Here is a 22,180-nt window from a genome sequence, read left to right on the forward strand (position 1 = left end):
CACATGCCTTTATGAAAACACCCCCTCGTATTGTGAACCCCCTGTCATATTGTGAACCCAGTAGAAACGGGAACATAAGCTCTCCCGTACAAAATCATGACTATAGAAAGCCTCGTGTTGCCCCGTCTCTCTGCCATCTGTCACGCCTTATCATCCCACGGCTAGGATCACTGTGGCCTCTCTGACTGTGGGCCCAGGCCGATCGGAAATGGTTGGTCCCTTCCCACAAGAACGCAGGAGAATAAAACAAACAACAATGCGTCTTCGTTCTAAAATGTGACATTTTATTCATCGGGGATTATTTGCATTCATTTATGTTTTTTAATATATTGCATTTAAATATTGCTAATCTCTTGACTATTTTGGGCATCCTTTTAAGTCATGGGCCTCAGGGGAGTTCTGGGCTCATCTTGTTCTAATCCCAGCCCCGCCACAATTTATGTGGGGGTAGGGCCCAAGTCAGAGACAGTCTACATCCGGAAATGTTGTGAGATCTTGGTTATCAATCTCATTAAAAAAATAATAAGGAGGAGGACTGGGGTGCCTTGGTGGCTCTGTCGGTTGAGCGTCTGACTCTTGATTTCGGCTCAGGTCATGATCCCAGGGTCGCGGGATCAAGCCCCATGTTGGGCTCTGTGCTGAGCATGGAGTCTGCTTAAGATTCTGTCTGTCTCTCTCTCCCTCTGTCCTTCTCCCCTGCTTGCTCTCTGTCTCTTAAAAAAATGCTAATAAGGAGGAGGAAGAAGAAGAGGGAGGGAAAGAGGAGGGAGAGAAGGAGAGGAAGGGGGAACTTTTCAAAGAGTTGTATTACTTTAAAATTCACTGGAATCAAGTGGAGGTTTTAGTTAAGCAATTCAGTGATGTAACCAAATCCCCCCAAGATGGTTGGCAGGGCAGGATTTAAATCGGTGCTTCTGAGGTGTCGTTAATGTAATTCATTTCTAAAACAAAATTATGCTCTGAGGAAAGGTAGCACATGTACAAAGTAGAATTAGACATGACCGAAAGCCTTGGCTATGCCTTTTGACTGTGACCTGGAAATGTCAGTCCCCACAGCATGAGCTGTTTAAAACTCATGATGAGAAATCAGAACAAGTAGATAGTTGCCACATCCAATTGTGCCCTTGCAGAATTAAGCCATAGGGACAAAAAAGAAATGAAGTTGTTGTTTTTTTTTAATGTTATGTTTCTCATAATCAGCAAAAGGTACTTCCTAAGTTTGAATGCGAGACTCAGCATTATAACAAATAAGTTGTGTCCGGCCTCTCCTGGTGAATGTAGAGACAGGCACCCATCCGATCCAACAGAACATCTTAGTGGTTGGCTTAAAAGCACACAACTAACCCAAAGCCTAATGCCTGTGGCGCGAAAGATACAAAAATAGTATACACGACCTACATGTAGTGACTGCAAGTCTTGAGTTGTTTGGAAGGAGTCCAATTTCCAAATTTTATGTTCCATTGTCTCCAGGGTTGGCCCAGTCAGACCACTTGGACACATCAATATGCCCACGTAATGTCATACTGGCAACGCGAGCATTACCTCTGTGCCTATTCGGAGGCATTCTAGGAAGGATACTTTGCTTCCCGAAGTATCTTCCCAATTCTCCATCTGTCAAAAGTCAAAGTGGCAATACTTCCATCTCAGGACTCCTGGGAGGATCTAATTTATACCTAACTGTGGAAGATCATCCGTGCCCACCAACCATCTTTTTCTAGAAGCCAAATGCTTCCAGACTAAGATCAGGAACCAACTTGGTCCTGGAGGGAAATGAAGTACCAAGGTAACTGAACATGGAAAAAATAACGCTCAACTCTGTGTCATCAAAATCCCTGACGTTGGAACTGAGCTGAAAAGCTGAACAGTCCTCAAAGAGGGCCTGTCCTCTAAAGGTCACTTCGTATGTGGCCAAGTTGGAAAATGGACGAGAAGGAAGCCCCCGAGGGTGGCTGGGGTGCAGCAAGGGACAGAACTGAGACGTATTCAGCTCTCACAGGGCAGGACTGCCACCATCAGCATTTCAGAAGTGCCACGGGATCATGGCTGCTTCCTGTCTTCTGGTCTTCCCCCTTCTGAATGGGTATGTCCATCGAGGTTATCCTGTCATCATTGCACTGTAGCTTTTTGGGTGTGAGTATGTGGGGAAAATGTGTCCGTTTGAGTTCATGCATCTCCGGATCACAAAGAGTCGTATCTAATTTTGATGAAGACACCACTGAGCACCATCTAGACTTTGAGTCATGTGCAGGGACCGGCCAGGAGTTGGGATTATCTATTGTGGGGAGACGGGTGTGTTTTCTGTGTAGGAAGAGGAGAGCAAAGGGTAAGGAAAGAAGCCAAGATCGTTTTTTGCTCAGCCAAAGAGCCACATTTCATCACTTCCCCGGTAATTGGGTTGAGGCACCTGACTTGTCCTGGCCAACGGACTGGCAAAGGAAGAAATGGCTCTAAGGCAGGAAAGAGCCGGCGTGCCTCCTCCATTTGTCTCTTTCTCCGTCGCTGACCTTGGATGCTCCACGGTCCAGATCATGCAGCTACAAGGTACATGCCTTTACATGAGTGACAAACAACCCTCTGAAATTCTTTAACAAGGGGCACATTCTTTCATTTGAAGAGTAGAGATAAGATTTGGAAGACAAATACACCTATGAGAGGGAATGCAAATTTTTCTATCAGAAACAAAGTCAGATTATTTCTTGATATCAGGTTTTGTTCCTGAAAGGACAGTAGGTGTTTTTAAATGAGGAGAAAAAAGAGGAAACACCAGAGAAGAAAAACAAAAGAGAAGTTATATGTGTTGATGGGGAATTAGGACACATATGGCCTGTTTAACTTAGCTTTGGACTGGCCCCGAATGTGGGGGTGAGAGGAGAAAAATGTCCTAACTGGACTTTTTATAATTGGAAAGGAGAAGAGCTATCGGGTCATATACACAAATGTCCTACATCTGAATGGGGCTGTTTTAAAAGGACGAGCTCAAATAGCTTTGTAAACTGTGCACCATAGTGAAGATCCCAACATTTGCTTGACTAATCCTATCATGCCGGATGCAATACACAGAGGAAGCTTCTAACATTTTGTAGAAAAAAATAAAAAAGATAAACATTACTCCAAAATTAAAATGATTCAGGTGTAGGTAGGAAAGCAAAACATGGCCTCATTTAGAGAATAGTGTTTAAGTTTCACAGGTCTATAAAAACAAACCTGGCAAATGTATAACTTCTGAATCACTTAGGAGACGGGCAGTTATTTTAGTATTATGCATAATGAAAGTTTAGTTGTATAAAATTGGATATAGTGAAGTGTTAAGATATTTCACCAGGATTAAGCTAATCCTTCTCTAACACAAGGAAAAATAGTTGCCAATAAACTCTCTATTTTTAACAGCCACTTGAGAGAGACAAGATGAGACTTATAAAAATCCCTTTCAAGAACTTTCCAGTACAATAACAGTTTACACCCAACACATACATAAATACATTTCAGAAACTTTGCCTTTGCCAAGTTACAAAGTCTGACTTGTCAGACTTACATCATGTTTTTAAAAGCGTGTTTGAAACGAAGCTTGTCATACATCAGACTTCAGTGAATCTAGAAAGGATTGTCCTTTTTCTAGAAACGTAATGGGCTTCGTTCCCTTTGAGTTTTTCAAAGAATTATTTTAGGATCAAAATTCTACACGTGGAAGGAGAAGCAATGGATTCCGTTGCGTTTTTTTTGTTGTTGTTGTTGTTGGAGTACACTGTTTTTACTTGTTTCCCGTGTAAACGGGCCTTCCCCCAGCCTTTATAATGTTGGTATCAGAACACAGAGATAAATGCGCTATCGAAAAAACGCTTTGAATCTGAGCCCTTCAATATGGACTTTTATATTCTGGTGTCGAGCCCCTGGGTCAAGAACGGGCATGGCCATAGCAGAAGATTCTGATCCTGGATTTCAAGATTTGCTTGTGGGAAAGGACATTTATTTTTTTTATTATTTTTTTTTTAAATTTTTTTTCAACGTTTATTTATTTTTGGGACAGAGAGAGACAGAGCATGAACGGGCGAGGGGCAGAGAGAGAGGGAGACACAGAATCGGAAACAGGCTCCAGGCTCTGAGCCATCAGCCCAGAGCCCGACGCGGGGCTCGAACTCACGGACCGCGAGATCGTGACCTGGCTGAAGTCGGACGCTTAACCGACTGCGCCACCCAGGCGCCCCATGGACATTTAAATGAATGATGAGGGTCAATGGTGATGGCACAGGAGCAGAGACTGGGCCACTCTGTAAGAGCCGGCCTGATAGCAAGGATCAATTTGAAAATAAAAGATCTAACTAAAAACAGGTTAGAGTTGTATTCTCTGCCTGTTTGCTCTGCTGACATGTTATGTGATTTAGAAAGATGGGCTCTGGGATCAGAATGCATGGGATCACATGCCTGCCCATCAATTCAGAACGCTATGATCTTGGGGCGCCTGGGGGGCTCGGTCGGTTAGGTGTCCCACCTCAGCTCAGACCATGATCTCGTGAGTCGTGAGTTTGGGCCCTGCATCGGGCTCTGTGTTGACAGCTCAGAGCCTGGAGCCTGCTTCAGATTCTGTGCCTTCCTCCCTGCCCCTCCCCCACCTCAAACATACGTAAACATTAAAAAAAAAATTAGAATAGCATGATCTTCGGGTATGTGTCCAAACCTCCCCGATCCCATTTCTTACTACTATTTTTTACAATCTCCTAAACATTTTCTTTATAGAGCTTATCACTACTTGTGATTATGTTCTAGCTTATTCAGTCATTGCTTATCATTCCTATCACAGTGAAAGCAAATGAGTGTGAGTCCTGTCTGTTTCGCTCGCCATCATTTTATCCGACTCCTGTTCAGTGTCAGCATTTTGTGGGCACTCAGTAGAAGCTGGTTAAACAAATGAATGAGTGAATGAATGAATGAGGTTTTCTGATATACCCATCTTTGCAGTAGAGATGTACTTGACGTCAGGGTGATCTTACTAGGTATGGCCTTGGGCTGACCAAGTGAGCTTTCTAAAATATAGTCTTTCCTGAAATTAAATCCTAACTTTTCTTTGCCTAAAGCTTCGTCCTGTTTGCATGGACATTGCTAAGCTTTGCTTCTGGGATTCCTTTTCCTCTGGTTCAGGAGCCGAGCCCTTGTGTCTGCACATTCTCCTCATGAGTGTACTCAGAGATGCAATCCTTTTACTATCTAGTCGTGCTGGCTTGGAATTCCTTTTGTCTTTTTAAGATGACCTTGAGTACTTTAATTGGATTCATTAAGTTTTAATTCTAAAGTTTCTCAAATGCCAGTTTCTATTACTTAAGAGGGAGAAATAGGTGTTTCAACATATCTCCTGCATGCAAAAAAATATTAGTGCATCTGTCTTTATTAGATCATAGGTCTATTTGTAGCAATAAATAGGATACTTGAGTCTAATGGCAGAAAGAATGTGTACTGTTGTACTAGGGCTTTATGAATGATGAGGAATTAAAGGGAGGTTTGTTTCACAAAGAGAGATACAATTTTACGTATGGGTCATATTTCTGATAAGAGAAATGACAAATGTCTAGATACTATATACTAGGTGCTATAATAACTAAAAGAAGTCTAAATTGAGACTGGTTGAAGTCTCTTAAACCAGCAACAAAGGGATGGCCTGACCAATAGACTTAATTGTTTCTTCCTCTGTCATCTGCTTTCCAACATCTATCTTCTAATTCTTCCTGGGGGGGGTGGCAAGAGGGTGACACAGGGGAGAGATGGAGACACCAGGAGAGAGGGGGAGGCCGGGACTTTCCTGTAGCAGATGCGACGTGGTGAGACCGAGTCTGGTGGCCACAAACACACAGGTCAGCTGACATGTGACGGTGGACACGTGCGGTCCCACGCAGAAGGTAGGCCTTAGGTGCTCATGGGCACACTAGAGCTTGGCTACTTGGCTTCCTGCCCGGCCTCTGCTGCAGGACCTCGAGGAAACCAGTGGGCCTCCTCCTCTGGGCATGGCTCCACGGGATGGCTTCAAAAGCCAGAAGCAGCATGCCATTTGCAGGGATACTGGTGCCCTTGGGGGTGATGCACACCGTTCCTGGAAGTAACACCAGGTCCATGCGTAGAGCGACTGGAGCAAGCCCCTGTTCTGTCTCCCTGCTCCAAAATCCGTTTAATACATTGTCCTCAATAGAGGACGAATCAGATATTAAACTGATAAGAACAGAGATTACACTTGATCTCGGGCAAAAGGCGGGGAAGCGAGTATCTCCCAATTCTTAATCCCGAACTCAAACGTGTCCATCTTAGATCGCCAACTCTATGAAGTACACATGTAGAAGCATGTTTCACTATCTCAAGACCTCCTCTGGATGATAGATACTTCTGTATACTCAACTTCTTAACCTTTACTGGGAAGCGTCTTTGGCAAATGAGATGATCGGAACTCCCTGAATTCTGGTTTATCTTTGCAAGCTATTTGTAACAGATGCGGTTTAAGACTCTTGCACAATGCCTGAATTAGCCAAAGCTATGGTCACCCAAAGTTGTTAGGGATCGGGTTTGTAAAACAAATCAGTTGAAATTGCAAAATGATTCTCCAGTGTGGAAGATCTGTGGACTTTGTATGGAAATTCTCTGTAGCAGACAAAGATTTTTCAATTTCATTACAAAAGAAGATATCGGGGGAGTCTTCACTTCGATAGTCTCAAAGTGCTTCTTAAAACATGGTATTAGTAAGTGCAACTTTGACTTTCGGACCTTCAAGTCTGGAATTTTGTTTTTGTTTATAGTCAAGCTCCAGCTGGATGAACTTTTCTTGCCGATAACTATATATTCTGGATAAAATATAAAGAAATAACTATGTGAGGGCAATGGAAGGAAACCCAAAGCAGGCAGATCCAGGAGGCAGGTTGACACAGGGAGAAGGGAACTGCGTGGTATGAGTTTCCTTTTCTTACGGTTTTGAGACCGTTGGCAGTCTCCAGTCTACATCATGCTCCGCTGTTACAATTCAGTGGAAAGCCCACAGATGTCCTGGCTTGAGGAATGAGTTGAGAGACTTCAGCAACCAGAGCTGCTGGAAAATGAGAAGGTAAAGGAGAGAGCCAGGTTTTTGTGTATGACCCTGTATTTTGTTATCATGATTACTAGATGACTCTTGCACAGCCGGTCACCATGAAAATCTGTGGGGAAGATGTGCTACATCAAAATAGAGCTAAAGATGATAAATCAGTATAATTCAAGGTACACACTGAGGATTGTCCAATGGCTAAAATATATAGCGCTTGATATGCTGAGAGAAATTCACTCCTCTTCTCAAAATACAAAGGACGTACATACGCTAAAGATTTTAGGAACAGACTTCTGATTCTCTAACTATAATCTTTTTCCATCTGGTAAAGCAATGTGGAAACACCCATTTTTTTTTTAGGGGATGGTCTTGCCAATTTATTGACTGGTAAACTGTTGTTGCATAAGACTTGGAGAAGGAGCTATTTCTTTAAATAACCCATCACTCTTCTCTTTGTATTTCTAATACCAACACGCTGATGATCCTGGTTGAGAAACTCTGTTTGAATTTCTACCGTGCTTTCTCTCATGGGTCTTGAGTTTTTCTCCCACTGACTGACTTGTCCAAAGAATTTATCAGATGGCACCCACCTCTCTAATGGACTGCTACTCTGCTTCCTAATTTCATTGAATTACATCTCTTTCAAAGCTTCTCTGTTTCTCACATCACTTGGGGATTTATGCCTCCGGTTAATATACAAGCCAGCCACCCTCCTCCATTAGGTGGCTGGCACCCACATGGAGTGTTGTCCGGGTTGAGTACATAATAGATACTTAACAATTGTTAAGTGAATGAATGAACAGATGCATGATTAAATTTCCTACAAAAAAAAAAAAAAAGCAGGTCATGTTAAAGAGCTGGAAAGGAAGTTATTTTGCTGGTCAGAATTTTCTCTGCTCCATGCAAGCACCAGATTTAGCTTTAAGACGGTCTATCAGAAGATACTTGGAGGATTCTTTCCCTCCTTTTCTTTGGAATACTATATCTTCGGTCTTTGGGGAGACAAGAAGACTCCAGTCCTCCCATCTTGCTGAGGGAGAGACAACAGGCTGAAGGCACACAGATTGGAGCTTCAATTTTGGTTCTGCTGCTTATCCCTGGGACCTTCTGCAAATGTCTGGCCCTTGCAGAGCCTGTCTCCTAGGTCTGTGAAGAGAACGGATTGCTCTGGGGACCAAAAGAGACAAAAAATGGAACACTTCTAGTCAAATAATACGTGGGACACAGTAATCACTGTAACAGTCTTATCGAGGTTTCCTATGGGTTAGGCACTCAATACACATCATTTCAGAGAACGCCCACAGATGGTAGGTACTATCTTTAAATTCACTCTACAGAGAAAAACAAAGACTTAAGGAGCGGTTATTTGCCAGCCAGATTTCTGTAATTGGACTGCAAAGTCTCGGCCCATCACTGTTTTTCCGTGCCACCTTCCGTGCCACAGTTCTTCGGCATCTTATTTATGAAACAGTTGAGCGTCACTGATTCTTGGTTTAAAAGAGGACCGTTATCAGTTTCACAGCATTTGCGAGACTGGGGATTGGGAAGTGTCTGAAGTCGTCATTAACCAAAAGTTTGTCAAGATCTCTCAGGGATGACATAGCCTTCACGAAGTCGACAAGAACTGTATGTTCCCGATACGCAAATCAGAGGATTGCTTTGTTTTTCCCCAAAGTACTGTTTTCTAAACTGCCTGGTAACTCCATACATAACCTAAGAATTTATGCCTGTGTGCGTCATAAAGATGTTTAGAATGTGCTTCAATCAATCAAGGTAAAATGTTCCTCGGAATTAACTACATTCAGAACATGACTTGTTTTTAAGATCCCATCAGAAACCAAAACCAAAACCAAAACCAAAACAAACAAACAACACACACACACACCCCCAACAAAACAAAACAAACCACAAAAGGCCGCCAAATAACAGTGTTAACTCTATGCCACTGTCAATACGGAAACCTTAGGGGTTAGGTCAGTCATGTAATATTTGAGATCCTGGCTCCGGGACGTCTAGTTTTAGCTGATAGACTGGATGCCCCAATAAAGGGCTGCCCTCCCACTTCACCTCCGCTTGGGAAATGCATATAAAAAAGGATATCCTGAAAAGTGACATTTTTTAGAGGCATTACCATTCACTGGCTTTAAGGATTGCCTGATAGAAGACAAACTCATGCCCTTTAACTCCACCTCCATGCTCGAAGGCTGGATCCATCCATTTTCTCTTTCCATAAAGATGTCTTAGCTGTCTCTAGAACTAATTTATGTTTCTGTTCTTCTTTGGCAATTTGCTTTCCTGCTTTAACATCCCAAACACACAAAAAGAGCGTTTCTGGAAATTCTTCACTATCCTTATTTTGTTATTGTCTCTTAAAGTTTGCATCACACAGCTAAATATTTTGTACTTCTTTATCAAACGAGCCAACGCCTTTTTAATTTTGAATGTGCCACGGTGGGAGCATTTTCGGTCATCGGTAAGAGCTCAGTCAGATTGCGTGTTAGTGCTTTTCATGTGTTAGATGTGGAAATTGAAAATATTGAGATTAGGAAGAGAGGCTTCTGTAGCCTTAGTCTTCTAAAAATAAATACTATGAACTGAAAATCATTAAGAGCTCGAGACTATGGTATTGTTTTCAAATATAGAAGGAAGTTCTAGACTGGTTTCTCAGTGGTGGGTTTCTATTTTAATTATATTTATGAGTACCTTCTCCTGACCCCTATTTATTAAACGTACAGTATTATTTATCTACTTCTATACAGGCTCAGTTAAGCCAGGCAGGTAAAATATGTTACTAAAAAATTTCTGAATTTTAGTCTCGCAATTTGCATCTGACATGTTGAAAATGTGAGTAATTTAAGCAGTGTTTCTTAATTCGAGTTTTTACCTCTGTAGCATGATTTCATTGTAGTATGGATAAGCCTTAATAGGTTGTTAAGAAGAGAGCAAATAGACATTGTGGAACTATCGCAAATAGTAGAAGGAATATACCCTGAGCTTCCTCTCTAAGGTATTTTATTTTATTTGGCTACAGAAGAATTATTTCAGATGTTGTTAGATTTAAAATATTTACCTCCATATCTCAAGGCTAAAAACTATGATGTATCTGGCAGTCCTTGTGAGTAAAGGGGTAGTTCTTTCTTTTTAAAAAAATGTTTATTTATTTATCTTGAGAGAAAGAGAGGGAGAGAAAGAGAGAGAGGGGGCAGGGGAGGGGCAGAGAGAGAGGGGGAGAGAGAGAATCCCAAGCAGGCTGCACTGTCAGCACAGAGCCCAATGTGGGGCTCAAACTTATAAACTGTGAGATCGTGAGCTGAGCTGAAATCAAAGAGCGGGATGCTTAACCGACTGAGCCACCCAGGGCCACCCAAAAAGGGTATTTCTTTATTTCTTCCCTCAGTCTGACTGAAATTGGGAGAAAAGCCAGACTTCCAAGAATGAAAGACTACCAAGCAATATCATGGATCAGGTTTTATAGAACAGTGGCCACCCAATTTGGAATAGCTGGATGGGCCACTCTTCGGGTAGGCCTAACCCTAACCCTAACCCTAACCCCCATTTCTTGGGTCCAACATTTTTCCTACTTGTCTTACTCAATAACTTACGAGCCGTGCATCTTTGGCTGCAGTTGACGGTCCAGTGATGGACCTCTGATGTCAGCTGGGCCAGTCTGAGTCTTTCCTTTGGGTTTTCCCAGCTGGTGCCAATGAAAAGAATCCTTTCTTTGCTAGTAGTAGCTGCTAAATGGTGTACAATTCACAGGTTGTTAGTGGCTGTAGTGGACAGACTTTATAGTGGCCCCACCTGCCCTGGTCCTCGTGTTCATGTGCTCATACGATCCTCTACCATTGAGTGTGAGAAGGATCTGTAACTTGCTGCTAATACATGGAGTAAGGTAAAGATGATGGATGCCACTCTCGAGATTATACTAACGATATGAGTCCATCTCGGGCTGCCTAGCACGCTAGAAGTTGGCTACTCGCAAGGGTACTGATTTAGGTAGGTATATTAGAATCTTTCCCTAGTTTCAGGGAAAACGTGATGTTTCCATGTCAAGTTCAGGCTAAGTTTAAAAGTAACCGTATAAAAATCATTGACTCTACCCTTTTGACTTAATGTTGTTTCATCTTAGGAGTTTGGGTCATTGAAGTGGAGGACTCATGGGAAGCCCCTCGTCTCTTTTCTTTCTTTTTTTTCAGATCTGTTTTCCAAAATTTTAGTCTGACTGTAGTTCACCTCAACTGTCAAAATGCTTATGTCCTTGCCATCAGTAAATAGCAACAGTTCTTTGGTTAAAAAATTCCTAAATGTCTTTCCCAGTCTCCTCATACACAGAGGATAACAGAAATATTGTGAAACGCAAAGTCATCATATTAACGTAAACTATGAGAGTTTTGTTCGACTCTATGAAATTACTTAATAATATTATAGGCTTGTAGTTAATTTTATGGTTGTTATTCCTTTCATTCCTGGACATAATGGCATTGCTCAGCTGGCCCTTTGTTGTCTCCCTTCTGCCCGAAATGCTAGAAGTTGGCTTCTCACAGTGATATTGGTTCAGTTGTCCTAATATCAAAGTTATTCTAGAAAGACAAATCTTAATGGAAAACAAAGAAACAAATCGATGAAATCTCATCCTGACTTGTATTGCATAGAGCACATCAGTAAGGTAGGCATAAAACTGGGAACAATGAATGGAGTATGGAAGTCTTCTCAAGGGCATTCTGCATTTGGTTGCACCTTCTGTTGGGAGGTGGTCTTTTTTTTTTAATTTTTAAAATGTTTTTACTTATTTTTGAAAGAGAGAGAGAACACATGTAGGGGACAGGCAGAGAGAGAGGGAGACAGAATCTGAAGCAGGCTCCAGGCTCTGAGCTGTCAGCACAGAGCCCAATGTGGGGCTCGAACTCACAAACCATGAGATCATGGCCTGAGCCGTAGTCGAACGCTTAACAGACTGAGCCACCCAGGCGCCCCTGGGAGGTTTGGTCTTAAACACAATGAGAAAGACATGAATTGTTAAAGATCATCATCATGTATTGATTTAAGTATTCATTTGAAGACTATTTATTTAATATTAAACACAGATATATGAAGCACTTGCTTAATAAATACTATTGGATGATAAACAAATGGGAGTCTGGAAATCTGTAGAAGAATTAAAATTCATGATGCACAGAGATGTTTCTATGTGGAGCCTTTTTCTTTTTCAGTCAAGAAATCCCTCCCTCCTGTGCGGTGTCACGCAAGTCCTTATCATGCAATAGATCAGCGAGATCAGTAGATGCTTTGATTCATAATAACATCTGTATTGTTCCTATCAGATCATTGCAGACAAGTTTTATTCTCATGTTATAGATGCAGAGCTAAATATAACACCACAGAAAGAGTTACTCAGGACAGCTCTCCCATTACGTTTCCTGGGCACCACATATATCTTAGTAGGTAGGCGCTCTCAGAACAAAAGTTTCTGTGAGCAAATAAGCATGGCAGATGCCCTTCATGGAATTTCATTAATAAACATTAGCATGTGAGAAGCTCTGATACATAAAATCAGGCAAGCAAAGGACAGGGAATGGAGACAGGGTGAAAAAGAAACCTGCTTACGGATTAAACGATCAAACTTAATGGGACCTGGGTAGACTTCTTCCCAGCACACTGCCTGATAGTCCCTGGCCCGTGCCGGCAACCTTGCCCTCCCCACCCCATCTCCAAAGCTTTTCTCTGGACAGCAACAGGAGACCGCAGACCTAGGGTCATTCATTAACAAAACAAATGTCTACTGGGCTCATGCTCTGTGCCAGTCACTGTGGTAGGTACCAGACGTTTGGCGTTTGGCCTTGAGCTGGAACAATGCTCCCGCCCGCGCCCCCCATGAGAAGAGATTAGTAGAGAAATAAACAAGCAGTTGCAATGAAATACGATACAAATGACAATCAGAGAAAGGCAAAGGATGTTAATGGAGGCCATCAGTGGGGCGTAACATAAGATGATTGGAGAGGGGGCATGGAAGGCTTCTTGGAGGAAGAATTAAGGAAGAGGATTTAACGTAAAACCTGAGTGCTGGGTTTCTGTCACCAAAGAGCAATTTCATTGTAGGACAGAAGGCCTAGAGGGGGATTCTTTCAGCGTGGCTGGAGCTGTTGGATAAGCCTGAGGCAGAGCCTTGAAGAATCTTTTATTTTCTTTTAATGAATCAAGTTATTGTTATATTTTTTAATTTTTGAAATGGTTACTTATTTTTTGAGAGCCAGAGACGGTGCGCGGGTATGCGTGGGGGAGGGGCATAGGGAGAGGGAGACACAGAATCCAAAACGGGCTCCAGGCTCTGAGCGGTCAGGACAGAGACTGACATAGGGCTCGAACTCACGGACTGTGAGATCATGACCTGAGCCGAAGTGGGAGGCCCAACCGACTCAGCCCCCCGGGCGCCCTAAGTTATTGTTATTTGTAATGGTTCCATCTTATCTTAGAATTTTTTATACAACTTTTATTTAATCTCGCTTCACTTAAGTGAACTGATAGGTTCCTGCATTATGAAATATCAAAGCCAGAGATGCCCACATTTCTATCTGACTTTTGCTAGACTTGAGAGTATTCTATGATTGTTCATTTAGCAGCAGTCTCCAAATAAGAAAATATTGCAACACATGCTTGAGTTTTTTTTCAATTAAATTTTAAATGAATGCAGAAATCTGGGCGCTTACTCCCTTTAAATGGTTTAAATTTTAACAATACATTTTGCATTGTGCAATAAAGAACCAGCTGTAAATGCAATGAATATTTGTTTATGATGTCTTGGTGGTAATTGGGTTTAGCAAGGCATGCAAAGAGCAGTTTTCTTCAAATGACTTATTGGAAATGTAAACGGGGGACAGGTCTCCTTTCTACAGGCGAGCTTCCTTTCTTCAATCCTAGCCGTGGTATTATGAATAAATTGCAGTTCAGATTTAATACCGAGCATAAAAGACCCTTGTCCCAGATGCATGGACATAACTTATAATTACTATACTATGTAAAGTATGCTATTACTATTTGACTTACATTTGCTATAATTACTGGGTATTATTCTTCAAGTAGCTAGGAATAAATGATCATTAACAGATGATGTCCTGTGTAATTCTGATATATGATAACCAGCAGAAATTTATTCTTCCCTCTGGAGGTAAAATGCTTAGCTTATAATAACAATTTAAGAATGGGGTGGGGGGAGGTTAGAACCTGCTTCCTGAAAATGTTTTGCTGCTTCTAGAAAATTCTGCTAGTTTATTTTCCTTTACCATGGGTGTTTTGTTTTGTTTTGTTTTGTTTTTAGCCAGTCTGTGTTTCTCTAGTTAAGAATCATGATCCATCAGAACCTACTTTGCCCCAGCTGTGGTTCAATGTTTTTTATTGCTGTAGGAAGACAGTCACAGGATGACTGTCTTTAAGGTTGGAGATTTCATCCACGACAACTTTTTTTTCCAGTGACTGAGTTTTCACCTTCAAATCCCAGAGGTCATACAAAGGTAATGTTTTCCTTAAAACATACCTATTAAAGTGACCTAAGCCTTAACATAAACAAAATCTTTTAGAATGCAGACATCCGAAAAATCCAGGGTTTCAATCCTGACTCCCATGTTTGAATATGAAAAGGGGACAAGGCATAATGAAATTCCTTTTGAAGCAAGACTTCTCACCCTCATTGGAATGAGTAACCTGACGTAATCATGCCTGCCCCCACACATCCTTAGCGTAGATTTTCTTCTTTTAATGGAAAAAGAAATCATTTGTCAACTATAAATACAAACTCTTACCAATTATCGTCTCCTTCCGTATATGTGATGTATTCCAAGAGTGTTGACTATTAGGTCATTAAAAAGGAAAAAAAAAAATCCCAACCTTTCATGGCCTAAACTTTGTGCAACCATATTATCACGGTGGCAACGTTTCTGACAATCTGACTTAGTTATGAAAGTTTATGAGTGCATGTTGTCTTAAGATATGATTAAAACAGATAAGGAAGGAGGATAGAAACGAATGTTATTAAATGCTTACTTTGTGTTGAGAGTCTTTACAGAAATATCTCCACTATTAGTCACTTTGTTTTTCAGAAGAAATTTTAGGAAGCCGGCAACCTTAGTCTTATTTCTTATGTGACTTGTGGTTTCCTGAACTTTGCAAGGTTCTTGCAATCCACCTTGTAAATTCGCTGAGAGGCTGTTTGTCTCTCAAGATGGAACTGCCCAGACATGATGGACGTGGAACCATAAAACCTGGATGGGCTGATTCACTTCAGGCTCTCTGAGAGGTACAACTGGCATATCCAGTTTCTGGATAGGAGACCAACTGAGCGAGAAATGGAATTAACTGAATCTTACCATTTAAAGTAATTCCGTTGTACTTCTATGGTAAAGGCATTTATTCCACAAACAGGAGCTGTACCTCTGAAGACACTTGGGAGACACTTGGGAGAGACCTCCAGTGTAAGGAAATATCACAATTAGTTATTCTGATGCCATTTGAAGGAAGGGCAACAAATTATGTGGGTGAGATTGTCTTAATTCCTGTTCTTTCTTTTTCCTTCCTCTTTTTTTTTTTTAATTGAAGTGTAATTAACAGACAGTGTTAGGTTAATTTCAGGCGTGCAATATAACGGTTCAACAATTCCATACATTACTCAGTACTCATCTCTGTTCTTTTATTAAAAAAAATTTTTTTTGGTCAGAAAACATTGCACATTTTTTAGAAAACATAGACATATAAATAAGAAAATAAAAATTAAATGTAATGCTGCCACCAGGAATAACTACGCTCATTTAGCTATCACTATAAATAGGCATTTAGAATTGGAATACTATCATACATATTTTGAAAATTGGGGATCATAATGCAAGCAGGACCGACTGAAAAACCTACTTGGCCTGAATCTCTCTTAGATTTTTATTCCCAGCGGAATTAGAGAAGCCTAAAATTTGACCTGGCAAGCTACTTAGCCCCAGGGGGAAAGATCTGTTTGTTTGTTTGTGATGCATTACCGGGAATATCTCTTGGTGCTCTTAAATATACTTGAAAACATGATTTTTCATGGCTGCTTAGGGTTTAGTCCTATGGACATGATACGGTTTATTTAAACACCCCCCTGTTGTCGGACATGTAGTTTGGAACCAGCTGGTGGTGGTGGTGGTCTTGTAAGTAATGCTTCAGGAAAGACTCTTCGAAAGTCCGAGAGCAACTTCCTGGTGTGGTTTGCTGCTATGTCATAGGGTCCAAGACATTACCTGGAAAGCCAGCACACAGGGATGCTCAACATACATGTTTTGAATGAGTTCATTTTTTTTTTCCTGAATCTCTTCTTTTGTCTTGGGTAAAGATTTCTAGAAATGGAACTCCAGGGTCAAAGTTAATACATTTCGATGAGATTCCACACGGGGAACTGCATTTCACCTCGCCATTTGCATCCATAGAAAGCATGACTTCTTGCTACTGAAGCTGTTGATCAAATGGAAGCGTCCACATTGTATAATGTCAACATGACCTCAAGGTCCTCTGTACGACCCTGGAAACCCTCCTGATCTTCCAATCCCACCTGCCAGACCAAACCAATTCCATTTCTTCTCCCCTTTTAAAGATGTTCTTCACTAGGTTTTAAAATTTTCTCCTCTTGAATTGCTCAAAACTCTTAGTAATAATGGTAATGCTATTTTCCCCTTCAATATATTATTTAGTTGTGCTATTCTGTGTGTGTGTGTGTGTGTGTGTGTGTTGGGGGAAGTTTTGGCCAGCATTTTGGGTAGCAATGTCTTATTTCTTCAACAAGACTGCAGAGTCACGGAAGATGGAAACTGCATGGATGGAGAACACACATGATAAGGCTCTAACACCTGATGACTCGGATTCTGTTTGAGTGACTTAGCTCCCGGTCTCCTCAATTGTCAATGGGATTAATGATATTTCTCTCTCACGGATATTACAAGGATTAAATGGGAAAATGTATGTATGCGCTTGACACACAGCCGGGCATATATTAGGTGCTCAATACATTTTGGTTCTGTTATCATCTTGTGCTTGCCTGGAAGTGTGCAGACATCATTTTGGAGAATATTGCGCCACTCAGTGAACTGGAAATATGATGTGTGGTATCAGCGAGTGGTGTCCTGTAAGGATCAAAGAAACAAATGGGACGAGAGTGATACAACGTCTCGGGGTACTCACGTTCTTACCTCCAAGATGTGCAGTACCACCAATGACACTCTACCCTATGCTTCTTTCAAGTGCCTCAGTAGCAATCTTTAGTCAGAAAAATGAAAACAAGCAAACATACAAACAAACAGCAACCAGGATAGTGTTTTCTGTTAAGTTCTGGAAGCGTCTCTGGATGTACAGCTCCAATCAGAGCACCTGCCTGGACACAAACCTGGATGGAGACTTGTAAACACTCCTTCACTGGGGGGGTGGTGGGGGGAGACATCTTGTTGGAAATTCACCTGGCTTTCTTTTTAAAACCATTGGTAAGAGCATATTTACTCACTTAGAATTCCGGTGATATTCGTTGCTTAAACCTGTTCGCCAAGATCCCTTTTGATGAGGCATTTGGGAAAGATTGATTAGACACGAGAAGCCTATTTTCTTGGCATTTGTTGTCAAAGTGTACTACCACTCAAGAAACACTTTTTAAAAAGCTCATTTAGCCTGGATCCCTGTCTGACTTTTATTCCCACCCGAGTTACAGAAACCCAAGACATTACCTGGAAAGCCACGTACTCTTATAGAGAAAGAGCTCTAATTCCAGTCTTGTTGATTTATCAGCAATATTTGGGAGGTGGGAGGGTTGTTTTGTTTTGTTTTGTTTTGCCAAAATAAAGCAAGTGGTGGTTTGGAAGCCTTTGAAAATTGTATTTTAATCACAAAAAAGTAATTTTCAGAAAAGGCTACAAAAAGCTTTGGCATCAAAAATGATAGGAAACAAGGGACAGAAAAACAAGGACAGCATCTCAAGGGTAAGTTGTTAAAATTTAAGATCCATGTGATGAAAAAGATTCAGAGGTCAAACCTTGGATTTTACATTTTTATATTTTGCTTTACAGCAAGAACAAAAACCTGACCTAGAAAAAGCTTCCATGGGCTTGAGTTTTCCTATTAGTTTCAAGTAGTTATTTTCCAGGGGAAAATTCATGAATGGGCAGAAGGGGTAGGCATGTGTCCAATTTTCAATGTGATGGAGCATCTAAGAGGGGCACCTGGGTGGCTCAGTCGGTTGAGTGTCTGACTTCAGCTCAGGTCATGATCTCATGGCTCATGAGTTCGAGCCTCACGTCAGGCTCTGTGCTGACAGCATGGAGGGTGCTTGGAATTCTCTCTCTGTTCCTCTCTGTTTGCCACTCCCCTGCTGATGCTCTCTCTCAAAAATGAATAAACATTAAAAAAAAAAATAAAAAAACCCTCTAAGACTCACAGATTGGGAGCTTTAGGGAGTGGCTGACCACCTGCTGGAGGAAAGCCCAATGGGTCTCTGAGATGCAGCCTTAGGAGGGTGTCACCTCTCCAGCAATACCCTTACTTCCTCCATTCCTCTTCCTTTTCTTTCTTTTTTCTTCTTCTATGAAAGGTAGCATTGCAAAGGCAAACCCCAGTTTGTCAGGGACAGAGCGGCCATGTGTTGGGAACAACGTTTACCTGAGAGAAGAGAAAGCCAAATGGCAGGAAAAATTTAAGCTTGCTGTTTTTTGTTTGTTTGTTTGTTTTTACAGACAGGCCGGTTGTTGTTGACGAAGGCTGTTTTCCTGAAGGAGAAATCTTTATAGAAAAATAAAACACCAATGTGACACGACAGTTAAACCAGTTTTGAAATTGTTGCTACACTGTCAGGTAGAAAAGGAAACTGGTCTGGGAGGTGGAGCTAAGACCAGTAGGGAGAAGACTCCCAATGACACACACGTATGCTGAACTTACCAGAGACTTTTCACACTTGTGGGCCTGGTTCTCAAGGCCCTTGGGAAACAGCAGTGGTGACAGGCACGCGTCACTACCCTTGGCTCTGGAGTTAGTGTCATTCCATAAGCATGCAGAAAACATTACCTAGAACATACTGTATGGTCTTACTGAGCTCGCAGGCAGCCCCTCTCTTTCAGTTTATGACCAAGTTTAAAGTTCTAGATACTAGAATGTTGAGAGCGGCCATGGCAAGTATTGTGGGTCCAGACTCTGCCACCATGTAGTGACAATACAGCGGAAGGACACTGAAGTTCCCTTGGTGCTTCTTAGAAGAACCGGAGTATACTGATTCTGCTCTTCAGCTATTCTTTCGGAGGATAAAGTTCAGGCCGAGTGAGGCAAGTATAAGGATACCAAAAAACAACTCACACAGAACTCATCTGAACTCTCTGAAAACTTGTTTTGGAGTCTGATGGGCGGAGGCTTGAACCTCTTCTCTACCATCCAACTGGGCAACTTTAGGCAGGTCACGTAAGGCTGCAAACCTGTTCCCTTTTCTGTAAAATGAAGAGAGCGATGGATTCCTGGAGAGTTGTTGTAAGGAGTGAATGAAATTACCCGAGACGTATGGAATGTACTTCCCTGAGCGCCAAGGAAGTAATGGACGTTCAGGAAGATGGCGGCAATAACCGCCATCTCTGTAACAGTGGTCTTTTCTCAATGTAGACGGGCCCTTGAGTTGTGGGTCTCAGCAGACATGTTCTTGTTTCTTTAATTATATCAAGTTTTTAGGAAATGGGGTGTCTTCTTTAGACTATTTAGGAAATCCTATCATGACCATCAGAACCTGCTTCCATTTTTCTACGTTTCAGGCATGAAGAATTTGCTTTTGTAGAAGCTGCTCTTTGTGGGGCTGGCTGGGCATGGCATCCTCAGGAAATGGATGCATGGTGTTTGGTAAGGACGCAGCCACTGCTATGGTTACTGAACCTACCTGTGCAGTAGGTATCGGAAGGACTTCTGTGAATTCAACACGCAGGATCAGAAGACCTGAGAATCACAAATTAGGCTTTTTGGAGAATCCTCAAATCGCAAATAACGTATAGAGAGACTAGATTCTGCCAGAAACAAGTTGAAATGGCATTCTTTTGAAACCGCAGGGATATTGTCTTATGCGGCGAAAATCATCCAGGGAAATCTAGAGAGCCTTTGGTGAGAAAGCAGAAAGAGGGACCCCCAGTGGAAAACTCCCATCTGGCTTTGGCTAAGTTGGAGACATTGATTCATAGTCTGACTCTTGCCTTTTTATAGTACACTTCCTAACTTGCAATTTTTTTTTTGAAAAATGTAATAAAAACACAAGTATCTTATATTCATGGGCTTAACTATTGTTATTATTTTGTAAATACATAGGATTCCTTCATACTTTGTAAGACACTGAATTAATTTTCCATTCTTTCTCCATCACCTTCCCCTTAGGCTTGTTAATCCTTTGACTTTGATTATTGTAAACATTCATAAAATTAACATTTTAAGTGGCCATTTTTTACAAGTATCTGTTTAGTTTACAACTGCAAATAAAGCTTAGGAAAAATCTTTCTAATAGCTGCTATTATTTTTTTACAGGATAGAAATAATGTCGCTTACACTTGTAGTGACATCAAGTCAATGGTATTTATTTTCTCTGGACCAGGGGCCAGAGCAAAATGAAATTGCCCTTTCTGGGTTGGAGACTTACTATTGCCTATGGAATTAAGTTCAGACTCCTTGAACCTCTTCTTCCTCCCTAGAATTCACCATGCCAACCTTTGTGACTATACCAAACCCCGTAAAGATGTTTTATATTGCATGTGTACAGTTTTATTTTACTTATTTTCTATCTATCATCTATCATCTTTCAATTTACCTAATTTTTCTACCTATCTGTTCATCCCCTCTTACAGAGGGCTGTGTATTCCTTATATGCAGGACTATGTTCTAAATGTTTTCATATCCTAAAAAATAAGCACAACATCTGGTTCTTGATCTAGGTGGAAACCAGCAGGTGAATGAATTTCCTGGCCCTGACTAAACTATGTGTTTGCTGGAGATCTAGAATGTGCATTTGTGTGAAATATTCTTTCCATTCCCAGTGTCTAGCATAACATCTGATACATAGTAGGTCTAGAATGTGCATTTGTGTGAAATAAGCAAGTGAATACATTGAAAAAATAAAAGTGATGCATTGAACTTCACTGTCTACCTTTGGCAACTATTGGGCTTCTAAATTTGTTACAGGTTGGCTTTGAATCTTTCAATGGGACGGAAGTGATTTAGCCGTTCCTAGTTTTTCCTTTTGTGATGATTGTCTCCAAGGGATTATTCTATGTGTGTCTGATGTGATGCTGGGTTGGGGGGGAGGTGGGCACTAGGTATCCATATGCTTGAGTTGATTTCTGAGATGGGTTTTATTGTTGTTACTCAGATCAAAGGGAGGAGCATTTTGCACTGACATTGGGGAATAACTTAGAAATAGTACTCTTAAAATGTGATATACCATCTGGCCTTGTATGCATTCTCTTGTCAAAAATAAATCGAGTATCAAAATAAGGGCTTATTTCTGGACTCCCAAGTCTACTCCATTGATCTATATGCTAATCTTTTACGCCAGTACAACACTGTCTTGAAAATTTTAGCAGTGTGGTGAAGTTGGGAATAAGGAAGTGTGAGTTCCCCATTGTATTTTTCTTTTAAAATGATTTATTTTGGGCACCTGGGTTCCTTGAATTTCCATATGAATTTTAGAATCGGCATGTCAACTTCTACAGTATCTCAAATTTTGACACTGAATCTGTACATCCATTTGGAGGAGCATGGCCACTTCAACAATAGTACATTTTCAAATCTGTGAAAACGGGGTGTCTTTCAACTTACGTAGGTCTTTTTAAGTTTCTTTCAGCAGTATTTTATAGTTTACGATATGAAAATCTTGCACTTCTTTTGTTAAATCTATTTCCAAGTACCTAATTCTTGTGGTTGCTATTATAAATCGAGCTGTTTTCTCACTTTTTGTTTTCAGATTGTTCATTGATAGTATATAGAAATACAGTTGATTTCTGTACATTGATCTTGCATTGTAACCTCGCTGATTTATTAGCTCCAATAGTTTTGGGTGGATTCTTCAGAATTCTCTACATACATAAATATATACAGAAATGTGCACACAGTTTTACCACTTCC

General features: G+C 41.1%; 1 non-coding gene across 1 annotated transcript; it reads right to left on the reverse strand.

Annotated features, from left to right (window-relative positions):
• Nucleotides 1–6,060: 6,060 nt before the first annotated feature.
• On the reverse strand, nucleotides 6,061–6,244 carry LOC115519625. The gene has a single exon (XR_003970618.1). It is a non-coding gene; the product is annotated as a U2 spliceosomal RNA (small nuclear RNA).
• Nucleotides 6,245–22,180: the final 15,936 nt, after the last annotated feature.

The sequence above is a fragment of the Lynx canadensis genome, chromosome B4, assembly GCF_007474595.2.
Source record: "Lynx canadensis isolate LIC74 chromosome B4, mLynCan4.pri.v2, whole genome shotgun sequence".
NCBI lineage: Eukaryota > Metazoa > Chordata > Mammalia > Carnivora > Felidae > Lynx > Lynx canadensis.